The sequence below is a fragment of the Triturus cristatus genome, chromosome 3_1 (assembly GCF_964204655.1).
Source record: "Triturus cristatus chromosome 3_1, aTriCri1.1, whole genome shotgun sequence".
Classification (NCBI taxonomy): domain Eukaryota; kingdom Metazoa; phylum Chordata; class Amphibia; order Caudata; family Salamandridae; genus Triturus; species Triturus cristatus.
In genome coordinates, this window is record NC_140583.1 from 295,424,002 (window position 1) to 295,442,918 (window position 18,917).

Genomic DNA, 18,917 nt, shown 5'->3' on the forward strand with positions numbered 1-18,917 from the left:
TTTGTCCAAATTCTGGGTTTACCTCGTCCACGAGAATTAAACACCACTTGGTTTCTGTTATTCAGACCAATCTGACAAGATTGCATGTTACCTGTTCTACGCTGCCTGCTATGCGGTGAAGAACGTGTGCTGGACATTTGTATGACACTCCTATCAGTCATGCCTACGGATATCGATACTCTGCTGGACCCGATAACGGCCCATGCTATGTGTTGTCCCCAGTGGCTACCAATCCTGATGGCGGCATTCATTGAGATCTCACAGAGGCAACATGCTACTGCTGAGGTACGAGAGGAAAAACCAGGCGCGCAGGTAACATCCAATCCGGACACTGCTGATGCTGCCCATGCTGAAGGCGATAGTTCGCATCTATGCGCTGTTGATCTTCTACACAAGGTATTCCAACTCTCACCCACAACGGTAGATGACTTGTTGTCTACAGGAGTAGAAAATTGTATGTTTTCTCCATCCCCACACACTGACTTTTGATTCAGGCACACAGTGTTCCGGAGAGACTCTGAATTTGGCCTCCAATTCTTTTTCAAACGTAATACTGACTTTGGAACTTTTTCTATGAATATATTTGTTTCTCTTCCCCGTCCTAAAATTGTATTTTCCATCTTTTGGCACAGTAATTTGCTTATAGTAGAACTATTCATAGAGAACAGAATTCTTTAATAACACTTCCAGGGACATTATGCCACCTTGGCATGAATAACAATTTAACTTATGTACCCTGATATGAAATGGTTTCGGCCCCTTTTTTCTTCTGTATTTACGAGCCATTTCATCACATGTATATATTTTGGTTCATTCATTTAGCATTCCAATGTGATCCTATGCTTAGAATGGAACATTGCCTTTCATATGTACAACACTTTATGCATAGCAATGGTTTTGTAATGTATTTTTAGAACAGATGTTTTAGATATGTTTTTAGCTTATTTGAGCAAACCCATGCAATACTCTGTTTTAAGATATATTTAGAACGTTTAGGATTTAGTAACGTCGTTCATACGAAACTGGAGTGGGTGTTGTGTGCTGATTTAGATTCCGTATATAGGTTTCCCGATTTATGCCCTTATATAGGTATAATTCACATTGCCCTTATTTGGACATAGAAATCCGGCCCTTATTTAGACATTGTCCGTACAAACCAAATACAGGCATGGTCACCTACATCCGTCCATCCACGTCACAACAAATTCTTGGAAAACCAGACCCTTAAGCCTTTAGGAATTTCCCCCAGCTTAAATATTAATTTCTCCAAGAACTCATTAAGTATGCATGAACATCTATTCCTTAGGGGTTCATTCATGACGTTCCTCTGCCCGACTTTTACGTCAATATTGGCATTCCTATACACCTTCAAGGTATAAATATACCAGCACTTGCCCTGGCAAATTGCGGTTCCCGGAGGATTCGAACCAACCCAGACTACGCGGTTCACCACGGCAAGTTCGGAAGGAGATCGAGTTCCAGCCTGATGCACTGACCTGACGCTGCCATCCTCCTCGCAGAGAATCCAGCTCTCTGACTTCCCTTGCGGGGGTTAGACTATCGAGTCGAGAAAAGAGATTCCAACCTCTCTCATTCTAAGGTATGGAGCTGACTAGAACTTAGAGAAACTTTTGGCAACTCTTGGCTAAACTAAAATATAGCTAGCTATACTTTAGAAATGGCACCTAATTCAAACATCGTACTGCACTTAGGTTAGGTACACTGGGGTAGAACAATTTAGAAGCATCAGATGAGTATCACATTTTAGCTTATGTTATTTATGTATGTATTTTGATTAATATATGTCATAGCTACAAACCATGCTATTGCAGTATTATTTTATCTTACTGCTAACCTCGTACATATTGTACTTTGCAGTCTGTCTTACGATTGTAGCAATTCATATCTCTTGCATGAGAAATAAGACTGCTCAATAAACCCTTTTATTGAAACACCCGTCTCTCTATTTCTGTGAAACTCTGTAGAAACGAAGCATGCACGATTGACTGAGTAGATTAATCATACAGGATTGCATGAAAGGGGATAAGTGGTTTAGAATAGCATGGTTAAGATATGTAAGGAATGCTCTGACCACGCTGGGTCACGAAAAATGCTTTAATGACCCAAGCACGCTGGCCAATAGAGACAAGGGTAGCATAAAGAAAGCATGTAGGCAGTACCTGGCTAGGACCAGAGAGGCAACAGAAGGGTCCAAAAGTACAGTGAGATCACACCAGCTCATTAAAATTAAGCCGGGCATGGAATTCTATTTGGCCAACATGTACAATAGACATGATAGATTTCTAATGTCTAGATTTAGATTAGACTTGCTGCACCACATTCTGGCCGTCCCAGCAGGTTTTGTACATAATGTAAGCTCAAAAGGGTGCTGCGGCTGCGGTCTTAGATCTCCGCAAGACACCCTGCATTTTGTCTTACTGTGTCCCTATTTTGCTTACCCACGCTCACTGTTTTTAAAAACAATACTGAAACGAGCCAATATTGGACAGGCCAAAGTGGCCCTTTTATTTCTCAAGCTTGCCGCTGATCCTTTTACATTGTTCAGCATGGTACACTTCTTGCGCCTGGCAGTCAAGCTGAGAAAAACCAGGGGAGAGGAGTAATTGGGTTGACCGCATCAAAAAGGAGCAGTAATAAAAGAATTAAAAACCCTGAAATGAATCGAGCACAAGTGTACAGCTTTTCCGTTTAAGGACGACATTGATTGTTAGCTTTTAAGATGCTTGTTTTAATATGAATTATTTATTAATGTATGGAATACTGTGTTTTTGAAGGCCTGATTGTAAATTATGTATCTTTTATGGGTTTTTTTAAATATCCGAATAAAGACTATTTGAAATTGAATTGACTGAGTGAAACTGTTATCTATTGTTTCCACGATTCTGAGACTGTTCCGATTCTAAAGGGAAATAAAAGTGTCATGTTTATGCGGTTGTTAGAGACTAATCCATTCTTGTATATTCGAGAAGTTTCGAGTGACCTCTGAGTTAGCTTGCACACACAAGTAATTAAGTTTAATATACTCGATCGAGACATACTGACCTTAGTCCTATGTCAAATCTATAGTGTATGTTATTCCAATGTGCAGAGCCTATCAGGGATATAGGAACTACACTACAACACAAGCACAAGTCCTAATCCCACCGCTGCCACCAATGTTAGAACCGGGGTCTATTGTTCGCAGGGGTATGCACCCTAGTCCAAGTAGGGACCACCGCTTCCGACAGGGTAGCTTGGCGCAGAGCAGGTAGGCGAAACGCAGGAGGCAATGTGTAAAGTATTTATGCAACACACCCCAGTGGTAACCCAAGAAAAGAATTCACAAAAGGACACCACACCGGTTTTTATATGAAATAAAAGTATCTTTATCCAAAAATTATGCAAGATCCCAAAATTACGGCAAGAATATTCTATGTATAGTGGAAGGTTTCTAATATGTAATGTCTCTGGGGAGATTGCCACCAATACTGGGTAGTAGATGTTTCTTGGGGGAAAGTACTGGGGCAAGCACAACAAAACAGTTCCAAAATGTATTGAAATAGACGCTGTTCCTAGAAGTTGTGAGTATTAGGCACTTTGGGGCACAGTTCACGATATTCAGGGCAAAGGAAAGTCTCAAACAGGCTTGTGCTCACAATGCCCAGAGCAAGAGCTTAAGGAGGGTGTGTCACTCATAAAAGCGCGGGTCACCTTATTACACTTATTGTGTCATTGGCAGGGTGCTTTTAGCAACAGGGGGCCCAAAAAGTTGCAAAAGGTGCAGAGTCAATAGGCCCCAGCGGTTAACACAGACGAACTGGCAGGTGGTGATTAAGGGGCTGCCAAGCAGAAATCGGCTCAGTCCCCGGTCTCCGTCAATCCAGGCGGGAGACGTAACTCTTTTCCCCCGGTGCAGCCGATCCCTAGAAGCTGGTGTGCAATCCGCCCTTTCCTCCCCAGAGGGAGAGAGAGAGAGAGAGAGAGAGAGAGAGAGAGAGCGCGCCTCGCTGTCTTCCAGACGCAGACTCGCGTTGCTGGGGAAGCTCCCAGTCGCTGGGGAACTCCTCCGCCGGCACCCATCCCAGCGCGGCTCCCCTGACGTCACGGAGGGGGGAGCCCGCGCTGCTCTTCTCCAGGCTCCCAGGCGGCGGCGGCGGTGATCTATGGCCCCCGGCGATTCTACTGCCACAGCGCTTCCCTTCTTCAGCGCCTCCCGGCCACGGCGCCTTTCCAGCACATTCACGTCCCGGGCGGCGGCGGTGATTCCTGGGCAACAGCGCTGGCAGTGCCGGTTGCAGTGGGGCTGTCCGGGCCGGCAGCAGGGATTTTGGGCCACAGCTCTTCTTTCCCCACAGCGCCTGCAGTCTACAGCTTGTCCAGGAGCCCAGGCGGCGGCAGTGATTACCAGATCACAGCGCTCTTGCCTCACAGTGCTTTACAATGCCTTAGGGGCCCCTGGCGGCACCGGTGATTGTCAGGACTTCAGCGCTTGAGTCCCTTCACGTGAAGGCAGATCATGGGCGGCGGCAGTGATTTAGGGGTGAATGAAATAATCTCACACACCCAGCGCTGTAGAGGCAGTTCAGACAGTAAAGAAATGTGGTAATCCTTATGAATTCCCCCACCAGGTAGGGGAGCAGCCTTCAGTTTGTGGTGGAGACACTCTGGTGATGTTATTCCTGGTTCCCCTCTGGCAGGGCAAGATCAGCAGGCAGGCAGGGCAGCTCAGCTAACTTGGGGCAGCAGTTCCTAGGAGCAGTCAGCCTCAGTAGTGTAGCACTCCTCCTAGCACAGCAGTCTTTACTCCAGCAGAGTCTCCAGGTCCAGTAGTGTAACAGGGATGTGTGGCCAGTACCCTCCCTAATATACCCTAATGTCAGGTGACCGGGATGGGTGGCACCTTCTGGAAGAGTCCAGGGGTTGGAAATCTCTGGAAAAATCCAGGAGGCTCTGGGGTGTTCCCTTTCCTATCTGTCAACCAGGGACAAAAGGCTACAGTAGCAAAAAGTCCCAGACTGTGCAGACTACCAGCATGTAAATGAAGGGTAGGCCTCACTGCAGTAGCAGGGCCAGTGGCTGATACTCTAGTGTCACCATGTTTTTAAGTGAGTGCACCTGCACCTCAGCACTGTTTAGCAGTGGTAAGGGGCCCATAGTCCTATTGTCCAACAAAAATATGGGTCAAGTTGGAGGGAAAGAGGGCAAAAATATTAGGGGAAGACCCCCCCAGGGCTGACAGGTCTAACAGGAAGGATAAGCCCGAAACTGCACCGTGTCCAGAACAGCTCAGATGAAAGGGAATCTGAGAAGGAGTCAGGTGTGGCTTCAGCACGTTGATAGGCAACGCAAGCGAGTGCAGGAGGTCTGCTGTAGTCTGGAGATGACTAACTGGTGCGAGCCCGCCTTCAATCTCTGCAGATGATCTGCAGCCACCGGCATCACCTTGGTAAACACCCCATGGGCACTGGTAAGATCAAAAAGGAGCACTGCAAACTGAAAATGCTTGTTGCCCTCTATGAACCGCAGGTGACGCATGTGGGGAGACAGGTGACCGGATTGTGGAAATATGCATTCTGCAAGTCCAATGTTGCCATCGCATGTCCCAGGTTCAGGGCAGACAGGACTTTAGGGAGCATGAGCATTATGAATTTCTACTTCTTGAAGAAGAAATTGAGAGGGCGCAGGTATATGATAGGACAAAGGCCTCTGTCTTTTTGGGGCATCAGAATGGAGCGGGAATGATAACCACAACCTACTTCTGGCATTGACACCCTCTCTATGGTTCCCTTGGCCAAGAGAGCAGCCACTTCCTGAAGGAGTAAGGCGAGATGGTCCTTCGTCAGCCTGTCGCAAGTGGTTGACATGAGTGGAGGGGAAGTCATGAGAGGGAGGGGGTAGCCCCCCTCCCTGGACAATCTGAAGAATGCAGGAGTCTGACCTGTAGTGGTGCAGGTGATGTTTGACTGTGATGGTTATAGGGAAAATTAAAGAGGTTTGGAGGCTGCATAATCGGCCCCAAAATGTATATTGAACTTCAAACCAGTTTTCCTAACACACACGTCCTGCCAGCATTTAGCCTGATTCCAAGTACTTCCATTCTTTCCAAAAACATATCAACTCAAAGTGACAAATCAAGCAGGGTACTTTCTAGGGAGAATAATATATCAGTATCACTGTTCAGGTACAGTATAGTACAAAGGTCTTCATTTTAAATATTTTACCTTGTATGTCTGATTCAAAAATACTTTTAAATGAATATTAATGGTAAAACATGGCTGGATTACCTTTTCGCAAAGGAATACCTGGCTTGTTTAAGTCACTAGTTACCTGTAAAAATGTTTTAGAAGCTTCATCCATGCTCAGTATTAGTCTGTCAACTAAGTGTATCTTTAAGCACAAACCTTTTACTTTGTGCATCGACTATAGGTCCATAATGCCCCAAAATGTGCATTACATTTTAAATTCATAGGCATTGAACACACAATGGCAATGCCAACAGATCTGGGGTAGTAATAAAAGTGCATTTCGTATAATTGATGCGTTTAGGTACTCAATAAGTCATCATACATGTACTCTGTCACTCATCTTTGCACTCATGCATCCATTCATCCATCCATACACTGACTCATTCTTGCATTAATTCCTTGACACAACAATAAGAAAACATACGGAAAGTGATTAACCTATGCAAAATAAATTAAATGAATACAAGTAGAAAGAAAACATGCTGCCATCTAAACAAGGCAGGCATATGATTTCATGACAATAACATTCATATACAAGATCATACCAGTTCAGTGGCAGCACATATTAACCCCAGTTAGGGCTACCATGTTTAATCATTGTCACGTCAGGCAACATGAGATAAGGCGTTCCTCCAGCATGGGGTAACCCCTAAAATACATTAGTAGATAAAACTTTAAGAACTTATAGGCTATGATTAAAAACAAAGCCCTGTCCATAACCCTGCTAGCTCAGTAAGTAGATGAAAGCTGTAAATCGCAAATAGAGATTTATTCATATTAAGACAAGTTTCATGGAAACTTCAGAGAAGACCTTGTCAGCTCATAATAGGTCAGTCATGACCTGCGTATTCAGACAATACTTGAATGCGTCCTTACAGTGCCTAATGTTCCTCTTAAGGAAAATCTGATTTAGTAAGACTTGCCTCTCACTACTCATTCCAGGGCAGCAACAAGAAATATGTAGGATGGATTCTAGCTTGTAATCGCATAACCTACGCCTGTAACTCTGAAATTGACGGTTGTGCCAGAACTGCCTACTTTTTTATTGGAATCAGTACAAACGCATGCGGAGAATGGGTAGTTGAATTGATTTGCGCATTGGCGCTAATACATACCGCTGGGAAGACAAGGTCCATAATAGTCCATATTGTCCCGGGTACTTATATTTAGCCAAATCTAAAATGTCTGCAGATCTACTGAGCAACATAGCTTGTGTTTTCAGACAGATTTGAGAGCTGCTTACGGGAGGCTGCTTTCCCAGATTGATTGTGCTTCCAAGTCTTTAACTGAATTAGTTAAGCACATGGCCAAACAAATTAGATTTACACACTATGGGCCAGATGTATCAAGCTAAATTGCGATCGCAAACGCTGAAATTCGCAATTTAGCTGTGTGCAATATAGGTAAGCAAAAACCTACTCGCAAAATAATGAATTGCAAAATTTGCGACTCCCTATTTTGCGCATGCATTTAGAGAATCGCAATTTGTGATTCCTTCTACTCTAGTAGACATCGCAAAATTGCGACATTGCTGTAAAGAATTGCAAATTACCACCAACTTCCAGTTGGTGGTAATGTGCGATTTCCTTGAAAAAAGCACTTTTTTGTTTTTTCAAAGTGCCATGTGGCACACATCTACGCCACATGTGCACACATGCACATTTCAGGGGTGCAACAGGGTGTCCTTTTGGAACCCTTGCACCCTTGAAATTCGCATTCGCCATTTGCGAGTACCTATTGAGTACTCGCAAATTGCGCATGCAATTCTCAATCATTCCTATGGGCCTCTTGGCCCATAGAAATGAATGGGAAGGGATTCCTTAATTGCAAAACATAATTTACGATTCGCAATTAAGGAATATGTAGGACTTGCAATTATTATTGCGATTTCTACCTACATAGCATTTTGTGAGTCCTTAATAGCGATTTGCAAACAATCACTATTAGGGACTCGCAAACTACTACAATAATACATCTACCCCTATGTCTTGCTGAACAAGGCCGAATTCCAGTCGAATTTGCGACCTGGCACAACTGCGGTGTAGATGGTAAAAATTTTGAAAAGTGGTGCACTGCATAAGATCTAATGTAGAGACATGGAAAGCACTGATGGCCATAGTATAGGAAGATGGAACTATTTTAGCTCTGGTAACTCTCAGAGTCAAGTTTGCAGAAGACTAGAAAAGTTTTGCTCTGAGCCTGCAAAGAGCATATGCAATTGTTTCTTTATGTCAAGTGTGGAAAGCATATACCAGTAGGCAAGGGGACTGAGGCAAAATTAAAAATCGGCGTGAAATTGAAACTGAAAGCTGCACAACTGTCGCTACAAAGTGGTGCCTGCCAAAACCAGCAGTAACTAAGGGTTGGGCCCCCCGACTCACCAGACTACGCAAAACAAGGATCTGCTACCGACCGCCGGATTATCACCATACTGGCAACCTCGAGGGTAAAAGCCTAGGAGCAGGATCGGTTTGCAGACAAGGCGTAGCCCGCGGCAGAGCACAGCCAGTATACGGGAAGGACGGTAAGGTCACCATCACTGTGCCCACCCAGAGGGGGTAATAATAAGAAAGTAGAACTGTGTTGCACCTAAGAGTTCACACAAAGAAATCACACAAAAATGGCGGACAGAGAATCTAAATTGCATCAGCAAAAACAAAGTAAGGGAGAGCCAGCAATCTCGGATTCACCGCTCAAAATGAAACCGGACATCAACAGCACCCTAGATATGATACTAAAAAAGCTGGCGGATGTCCACGATTTAGCTCAGTCCACAAAGCAGACCACTGACACTATCTAACTTGAAATAGCGGCCATGAGGGCGGACCTGAACACAGTGAACAATAGGCTAGCAGCGGCAGAGCAAAGAATCAGTGATGTAGAGGATAGCTCTTACAGCTCAAGTCAGGAGGTGAAGACCTCAACAAAACTTACCACAACACTACAAAAACAAACAGCGCAGCTTGAAGATCGTAATTGGCGGGGGAACATTCGAATACTTGGGGTCCCGGAGGGCTCAGAAGACACAGCAGGCTTATGCTTAGCTTTTCTCGAGGACTGGATCCCCAAGCTTACAAATCTAAAGTTTGACCGGCAGTTTGAGCTAGACAGGGCACACAGAGTTCCCATCTTTATATTTACGACAAGGCAAGCAGCCCGGCCTATCATTTGCAAGCCTCTGAGATCACAGCACACGGAAGCTATCCTTCACCACGCACGTAAAAATCACCAAATTATCTGGACCTGTCATAAGATTATTTTCCCACAAGACTACTCTAAGCCCACTGTCGACACCAGAAAGGGATTTTTTGCCCTACGCGACAAACTCAAGAGCAAAAACATCCAGTTCTCATTTGTTGCTTCCGCCAAACAAGAGAAGATGGCATATATCCTATGGACCTATACTCGTATCCTTTATAGACGTCACATATTGCCTATGTACTATGACCTTGTACACTGTAATTGAGATGTATCAAATAAATAGAGTTACATGGCTATAGAGGCTACATATCTTTTAGGGCCTGGGGGGTATCCAAAACAAAGTACACTCGTAGAGAGAAATACGAAGTAGCCTATTCAACAGTTAATCTCCGAGAGAAGGAATACCGATCCTGCAGTCGCACCTCCTACACACAAGGTTTTTCAGGGAGGGAGGGGAGGAAGGTGGGGAGGCGGGAGTGGGGGGGGGGGAACCCCAGAGGTTGCAGAATGCTCCCTGTATTGCACGGACACCCGCATTGGGGTTTCTCAGTCTTTAAGCTTTCTATATTTTCTAGCTTTTTTTTTCTTTGCACCTCTTTTTCTTTTATTAACTATGTCTGGCATACCTTGATGTTTAACCTATTTGTGAGCTCTGCATGCAAGAGTATCCGAAAGACCGAAAGAGATGTTTAGATTGTATGCAAAGTACCTGGGAGACATAGTCGAACTACCCCTTGTGAGGGGGGATGTCGGTCAGCTACTATCACCCCTCACCTCCGAGGTCAAGATAGCGATTTTTGGTATTTTTACCTATAGAACTGGTGTGCCCACCACATCGATGATGGCCCGCAATAACACACTTACCCTGGCAACTGATCTCAACATAGTGTCCCTAAATGTCAATGGTCTTAACCACCCAATTAAGCACCGGAAAATTCTGGACTACCTAGCCAAAACTAAAGGTGATATCATCCTATTACAAGAGACAAAACTATCTTTGGATGATGTCAACCTCATTAGAGGTAACTGGATCTCACAGATGGCTTGCACTCCTGCTGTCAAAAAGAAACGGGGGGTAATGACACTGTTATCCAAAAGATCCAATATCATGATAGACTCCCAGTCTCACGATAGCGAGGGCAGACTTCTGCTCACACCTCTGAGAAGGGGGGAGGAGCTAATTCATGTAGCAAACATATACGGCCCCAATGCTGACAACCCAACTTTTTTACTTCCCCCAAAGCAACCTCATGGTGGTAGCAGGGGACTTTAACATCCCATTAGACCACACAACAGATAGACAATCCACCTGTCAATACCACCCTACTGTTGCAGGGATTCTGCTTATGCACAGAACTATGCGCAGGAGCCCAGGCCCTCAGTGAATTGTGGTGTACCAAAAACTCACCTCAGAACCCAGAACCCCTTATCCGACCAGCATCAGTGTCCCATTCGTTATCCGAGGTTTAGCTCGGCGGTCCCAATGTATAGACAACCCAGAACAAGCGACTTAGTGTATATCTCAGGAATGGTGGGAATCAGAAATACCTTTTCGTAATTATTCTCATATCAGTCCACAACAGAATAAACAGAGACACGGTAAAGTTTAAAGAGTTTATTTTATAAACCTCGTGTCCTAAGATGCAGTAGTTTGGCTAACATAAGCAGACAAACGATTAAAATCAAAACCATCAGCATAGTTACAATACCATAGAAAATGAAAGGAGTAATACTAAAATGACAGTGGATCTAAGCCACCATCCTTTCTCTAGCAAACTAATAGTATTTTTATTAGACTAGTAAAAGGTCTCTAGGCTTGAATGGGGAACCCCATACCGTAAAGATCAGTTCAGTGAGATCACATCACAGGATCAGCTAGGCTCTGCTCCTGGGAAAGCTCTTCTTCCGAATGTAATGAAAACATGTAACACTGCAATATTAAAAGCACCCGACTTTCAGGTATTTGCAGCTGCGTGCGTGTTATGGCTAAATAGTGGGCCGATCAACCTGAACCCACCAACATGCACCGTCTAGCGACCCAGACTGTTTCTTTACACTGTGTACAGACCAAGGTCGCTGCTCACTGTTTAGGAGGTGAACAACAGACAGTTCTCATGTGAAGCAAAGTCGAGTAAGCATTTCTCAATTTAATAACATGTGACTACAGTGTCGTGTGCAAAAGTAGCAAAAGCGGCAAGATGGCTTTCTAACATCTAACGCGGTTGTGCTAACTTAGCATTGTACATATATAGATAACGATCTTCACTACACCCCCCCTTGATCGGACCACTAACCAGTAGGGGCGCACTTGCAAGAACGCAGAGTTCAAGTTTGATAGAACGGAACCAAGAGCATGAACTATAAGTCCATATAAGGGAAGTGAAAAAGTTTGAAGAAAAAAAATAAAGAAAAAAATTTAAAAAGAGCGGAAAAAAACCCATGTTAAGGATAAAAAAGCATCATTGAAGGACGTAAGACGAAATGAAAGTGCAAAAGTCAATCCATCAATGTATAAGCACAATAAGTTGCAACAGCTTCCAAGAGGAAATCATTGGAACGTTCTGCAAAATTATCTGCCATCCAGTTCAGAACGGGGAAGGAACATACATGCTCCTCAACCACCGGAGCCTCCAGAACCAGTCGAGGACAACTGGCGTGCTCTTCAAGATAACTTCTTGCTAAGAAGTCACTCACAGCCGTTCCGATGTCCCAATTCCCAAGGACTCCATGTGCTGCTCCACAGGCCATAATCCCGACGCCAGAACAGTCCAACTCATGAGCCACTAAGGGGCTCATCAGCCGATCATAATCCGGGGCAGGAGACACCGAGTTCGACAGACACAAATCCAGAGCCCATTGGAACGGACAATCTAGGCAATGAAAGACGGGCTGCACACAAGTAAAGTAGGGAAAACGGAAAGACAATCCATAGGCTATGCTTAGAGATGCCAGTGGTAAAGTGCCATAGTATTCAAGCATTCGGTTACGAAGATGGAGCAGCCGGGACCTGTTGTCGTGTGACGCAAGTTGTGCATCCATAGCGCAGTGCGCAGATCAACAAAAGTATTCCAGCTATGAGGGCGAGAAGTAAAGGGAGACCTCCGAAGACGCTGGAAAAAATAGAATGACAAAATGCCGGGATCACACCAAAAATAGTTTGAAAGGAGGTCACGAGGCCGGAGCCCACAATTTAAAAAAAATTAGCCAGGCCACTTGTTGACGAGGCATTAAAGATAGTCTGAATCAGGGTCCCAAAATGAAGTGGGAGATCAGTATTCAAAAGCGCTTACACCTCAGTGCAGGTGTTTGCTACGTGAAGGGCAAATGTTTGCCGGGATGAAGTCAATGCGACTTCTTTTTGAGACAATAGAGCCCTTATTCTGCTCATCTTGTTGAACTCTGCTTTCAAGGTTGGAATGGAAGGCCAGATGGATACATCGAGCCGTCCATGCGGGGCGGGAAAAGGACGTTATTACAGCAAACTACTCTCTGTGATACAGTCACTATGTAGGGAATTCCCACTAACATCCCACAGCAAGCTTCATTATTCAACAGCAAATAACTACCGTTAGCAAGCAGCGTAAAAGACGGTGTTATAACTGGCATAGGGATCCCTTTCAGGACACAAGCTAAATTAGGGGCGTGCACATTACATGCACCATGCAATTGAATGTGCCTACACACAACAGAGTAATCCGGAGTGGAAGTGCACTCTTCACCTTTCAAGTAAACTTCCTTGCCGTCTCTCACATATCTATACGTGAATGGGGGTGACCAAACTTCGTGCAGGAAGGCAGTACCAAGTTGTCATATCTGCCTAGAGCATAATGTTTCATGCACGAACTGAACTTAAACAGAAGGAACGGTAATGTGATTAACCCATGTATAAGCCACACAGCGGAATTCAATTCAGCAACAGAGAAAGGCAAAGGTTCTAACTTTTCAATGTGCAGTAATGAGTACGTAGCATCTTTCATGGACATGAACTGTTGTTTTGCAGTTAAATTAAAAGGAAGGAACAAAGATGAAGTGTTCATGTAATCCCAAGGGACTGTCCCTGCCTTTAATGTTTGCAACGTCCATGCAAACTGCATAATAGAACGCAATTGATTTTGACCATGATACAATACAGACAAATCATCCTGCACAATGTCTACCACAGATGAACAATATTGTCTAAGGTATAAATTCTGGAAGAAAGGGTATTAATACTATTATCTATAACAGCCAATAGCTTTTCCATATTGGCTTGATCAATAGCATGTAATCTGGATGCTGCCTCAATTTGTGATAACTTCCAAACTTCGTTATAAACAGCATACACCCATCTTTTGGACCTGCCAACTGCAGGACCCTTAACAAAATCATTCAAATCTATTTTGTCATTTAATCGTGCTAAATGAAGTTTAACAGATGCTAAAGTGGAATGTTGCAGCCAAGACTGGCATAACTTCCCTACTGAGTAGGTAGTTACAGTGTGAGAAGATTCAAAATGGGGGTCCACATGAACCTGTGTATACCCCTGCTTCAAATCCAGAAACCGATGTTGACAGGAGTCCGAACTCATCTGCCACACCAACCACCCTTCCGGATCCAATTCAGAAATATTGAAGGATGTGTTGGAAACATATGTCTGCAACATAGCAAGGGACAGATCCGTATATTTACCCCAATTAGGATAAGCACCCAGACCTGGAATGGAGGGAGAATTTAATTTTTTACAAGGGGCCAATCCAAAACAGGTGGTCTGAAAAATGGACGAATTTAAAAATAACAAAAATAACATGTGATTCGGGATGAGACAGGCACGATGCAAAGCTTCTGTTCCCTGTACCTGCCACGGTTTGGAGCCCCAAACCGATTTATGATCGATAGTAGCTTTCCATAGATCATACCCTCCAATTGCAAAATCGTCCATAAAGGACATGGAATACAACAATTTGGTGTGTGTCAGTCGAACTTTAGAAGCAGACTCAGGCGCAACCTTAAAATAAAAGAAGGCCGGATTTGACACACTGAAATCAGAAAAATAAGTGAATTTGTCCACTAACGTGGCAGAGCTGCCCAGCCTAGGGGCGGGACAGTGTTCCCATTGGGTGAAATTTACAAAATTCCTAAACGTATTTGCTTTGTGTAGGAAATGCATGCCATAATGTTGATAGCAGAATTGCTCATCATAATTAGCAGTATCTAAATACTAATCCTCAGCATCAAATGCAGCATAATATTTCAAATCAGAAAACAGTGCTTCTATGGCTTGAACATCCCAGTCATCTGAGTGGATGTTCTGCTTAACGACATCACCCATAGAAACATGAAATACATTTGGCACATTAATTACTTCAGTAGGGCCATGAATTTGAAATTTTACAGCATCCCAAGCGATCCCATCACGTACAGGCCAGGCAGTAATGTTCACAAAAGTCTGGTCCCTTTTCATAATATGTGATGAGGAGTGGGGGGCGAAAGTTCCATCAATTAGTCGAATCGTAGATCTTTCTTTCAGGTAGTGCCCATTGATTAGTCTAAAAAACACTACCACAAAGCCAATGGACATAAACAAAAAAATACATATGAGCACCAGCCAAATGTAAGTCCAAGGGGGAATTAAAAAACGTCTTTTGAACCAGGCCACGAAAATCGAAACTTTGGACGGGGCAATGGAAGTCATTGAATTAGAGTCAAAAGAGTCTCATGAGTGGGCAACTGTGGTGGATTGTAAAACAGGCAATGTAACATCCGCAGGATAAGCATACTCAACATCTTCAGGCAGACCACTAGGTGTCGGTGGCAATAAGGGACCAGTAACTGTATGCATCTCGATGGCAACATCAGGAACGGTGTTAGGAGCTCGGGCCACAACAGAATTTCTCAGCATCGAAGGGCAAGAAACTGCCGGAGTCATACTAAGAAGAATCGGCCACTCGCTGTAGCTTGACATTGTCAATTGAGATGTACCTGTTATCCTTTCGACCAGGAAGCGGAGGTAAATTGACTGTTCTAGTACCCTGTACTCCAAGCACTGGAACTGGTGCACGATAAGTGGGGCCGAACTCCTTCTTGTGCTCCACCTTCTCACGGACCAGATCTACAACTCGAGGTAGCCAGCCGACTAATGGAACCTGAAGCGCAGCATCAGATGAGGAGGGTACGTGTTCCTTCGCTAGACTGTCTCTGGCTTCTTGAAGATTCTGCAATACAGCACAGTGTTCATCTACGTCAAAGGGTGCGGCTGACGCCGCCATGTCTAGACCATCAAGGTCTGGGACAAACATTCGTACACCAAAGAGCATCATGTATGGGGTCCGCCCACCCAGAGACCTTCTAGGGAGATTTTTTTTTTTTTTTGAAACCTTTATTACAGAATTCAAAAGATATACAAGTAGGGGCCTACAACCTTCAGGCCGGCCGCTAGCAAACAGTGAGACCATAAAACGCATTTATAAAACACAGGCGGCAAGCGGTATAAGTCTCACAAATCAAAAGTATCATTTGCGGCTACATTGCCCAAACATCTCAAATGGCGGTTTCATTTTAAATGAAAAACGAAAGACAAACCCACAAGGCGGCAAAAGTCTAGGCAACATCATGTGCTCCCCTCGGGAGGACCCCACCAATCTACAGCAATAGGAGGGGGGACGGGCAGGGGCAGAGACAAAGTAGTAATCAAGGGAATGTGCAGACTAGGGAGACTGGGCCGCCGCCAAGTCAGGCGTCAGTGGCGGGGTACAAATCTCGCCGCGATAGGAGTTCCAGGGGCCCCACACTTTCACCCACTTCCCAGGCTTACCTCTCGCCACATACACTACCTTTTCTCGGAACATACACCAATCCATATTTCCCTTCCATATCGAAAGCGTTGGTGACCTCTGGGAACCCCACAATTGTGCTATGTCACGCTCAGGGAGATTATTAAGTGCACGTTGCACGTCATACAAGTGGGCTAGCCAGTTCCGGCCAGTACCTAAAACATTGGCTGTCAAAGATTGCTTTAGGTCACGGTTCATTCGCTCCACCCCACTATTACCCTCAGGCCAGTATGGAGATGAAAATTTGACTTGGACCCCCAAATTTCTCATGGCTTCTTTGTACGCCTTAGAGGCGAACGCAGGGCCCTGATCATAATGAAAGGTACCACATGCAAAACTTCCAACAAAGACACGCAAATCCTTTATGACAGTGCGGGAATCAGCACTCCTTTGTGGCCACACCCACAGAAAACGTGTGCACGAATCAACTGCAACCAAGATGTATTTGTACGCAGTATCAGAGGTAAAAGGACCGCAATGATCTAAATACACACAACCCATTGGTTTATTAGATATGTACAACTGAGTTTTTGGTGGGCGCGCCGCAGTTGAAGGTTTAATCTGCTGGCAAATGTCACAATTAAGAACATAAGCTCTGGCTTGTTTATACAAACCGCACCACCAGTAACGTTGTTGTAGCAGAGATACAGTAGCTGCAACGCCGGCATGCGCGGACGCCATGCCCTCGTGAGCTGCTAATATAAAAGATGGTCTGCAGTCCGCGTTGGGAATCAATCTGTCACCAACGTCATTAATCCTCACTAATGGGACGTTATCAGGACTTAAGCGATAATGGTAACGAGAAGGGAAACCTCTTGGAAATTTTGTTCCCTGCTCTGTAGCAGCAATAGCTACCAAGATGTCATCATCGATCTTACTTTTGGATCTTGTAACTGCTGCTACTAAGTATGTTGCCACTGCTGTTTTTGCTGCCTCGTCAGCTAGGCTGTTGCCAACAGCATGGACACCAACTCGTTGGTGACCAAGAGTGTGAATAACATTCACGAGAGGCAGACGGTCTTTAAGATCTGCCACTCGAACCCAAAGCAGTTTATGCTTAATCGTGCTACCTTTGGAATCATGGTAGTCATTCTGAGACCAAAAATGTAGATTGTCGTTGTAAGATTGAACACAATAAAAGGAGTCACTCACTATAAGGGTAGTGACTCGGGATCAGCAAACTCTAGCGCTAGCACTAGAGCACGAAGCTCCGCCAACTGCGCAGTACAATCACCCAATGACTGCGTATGCACGACATCGGACTGGGATTCGCCATTCACGAATGTACCGACCACAATTGCGCAAGCCGCTGAATAGGCGTGCTTTGATCCAGTTGCCGGTTGCGCAGAACCGTCAGTGTAAATGACACAATGGTAATCCTCGAGCGGGCGCAAGGACAGAGGAGCCGGATGAACGAATTCATACTGCAAAAACTCCTGAGTCTGAAGTGCCGCGTCAAAGATATATGTGACATCAGGCGATGTCAAGGAAGTGGCCCATTGTATCCACCTTGGATGCAAAGCCTTAGAATTTGGTACACTAGCCTTCGTCACCGCCTCAAGGGCAGGATACGGTGTTACCACCAACATGCGTTTACCTTGCGACAGCGCTCGTTCTTTCAGAATCGCCATCTGCACTGCCGTCAGAACTTTCTCGACAGCGGAAAAACGCAGTTCAGCCGAAGTGTACAAGTGAGATTTGTAGGCAATGGGGACGGTGTCGCCCTCATTGAACGTTAAGTATGTGAAACCAACTGCGCCTGGCATGATTCTTATGACCAGGTTGGTGTAGTTATTACGCGTCAGTAAGTATTTTGATGCAAGAAGATCAGCTTGCAATGACTGCAATATAGCTGAATGCTCTGGCAGCCAACAAGATTTGGAAAAAGTAGGTTGGACCAAGGCATAAAGCGGCTTGATACGCTGGGCACAATCCGGAATGTAAGTTCGACCGAAATTCAGAAAGTCCAGCAGAGATTGTAATTTCTTCAGTGACGTAGGAGCACGTAGGCATGCGCACTTCTCTAGAAAGTGCGGAGCCAATCCTCGAACTTCATTGTTGAGTTCGTACCCCAAGAACAACACTGTATATTCCGCAATGTGAGACTTCGCAAAGTTGTATTTGTAACCAAAGTCTGCATACAAACAATAATGCGATCAACGCGACAGAGATGCGCTTCCAACTCGTCATCTGTGAGATAAATATCATCCACATACAAGTACGCATCAGGGTCTATGCCCTCTAACAGAGAGACCACGCGAGCGGCAAAGACTCCAGGGCTGTTCTTATAGCCCATTGGTAATCTTTTGAATTGTTTTTGTTTGCCACCCGAGGTGAACGCCGTCCACTCACTACTAAGAGAGGACAGGTTATGGCTATAAAAGCCATTGGAAATGTCAAGTGTGGTTTTAAACATTTTTCTCACGAGACTATCGACGAGAGCCGAACTGTGGGTGTTTTGTACTGCACATGTCCGGCAATGAGAGTTTAGGTGCCGGTAATCCAAAACTAGGCGGTACGACCCGTCAGGCTTCGCCACAGTGAACAAAGGATTATTCATAGGTGACACACATGTTTCGATTACTCCTTGATATTCCGATTGTTCAAGGATTGACACGACGTGAGGTCTAGCTCCGCGACGCATGGGGTATTGGGGTTGTGG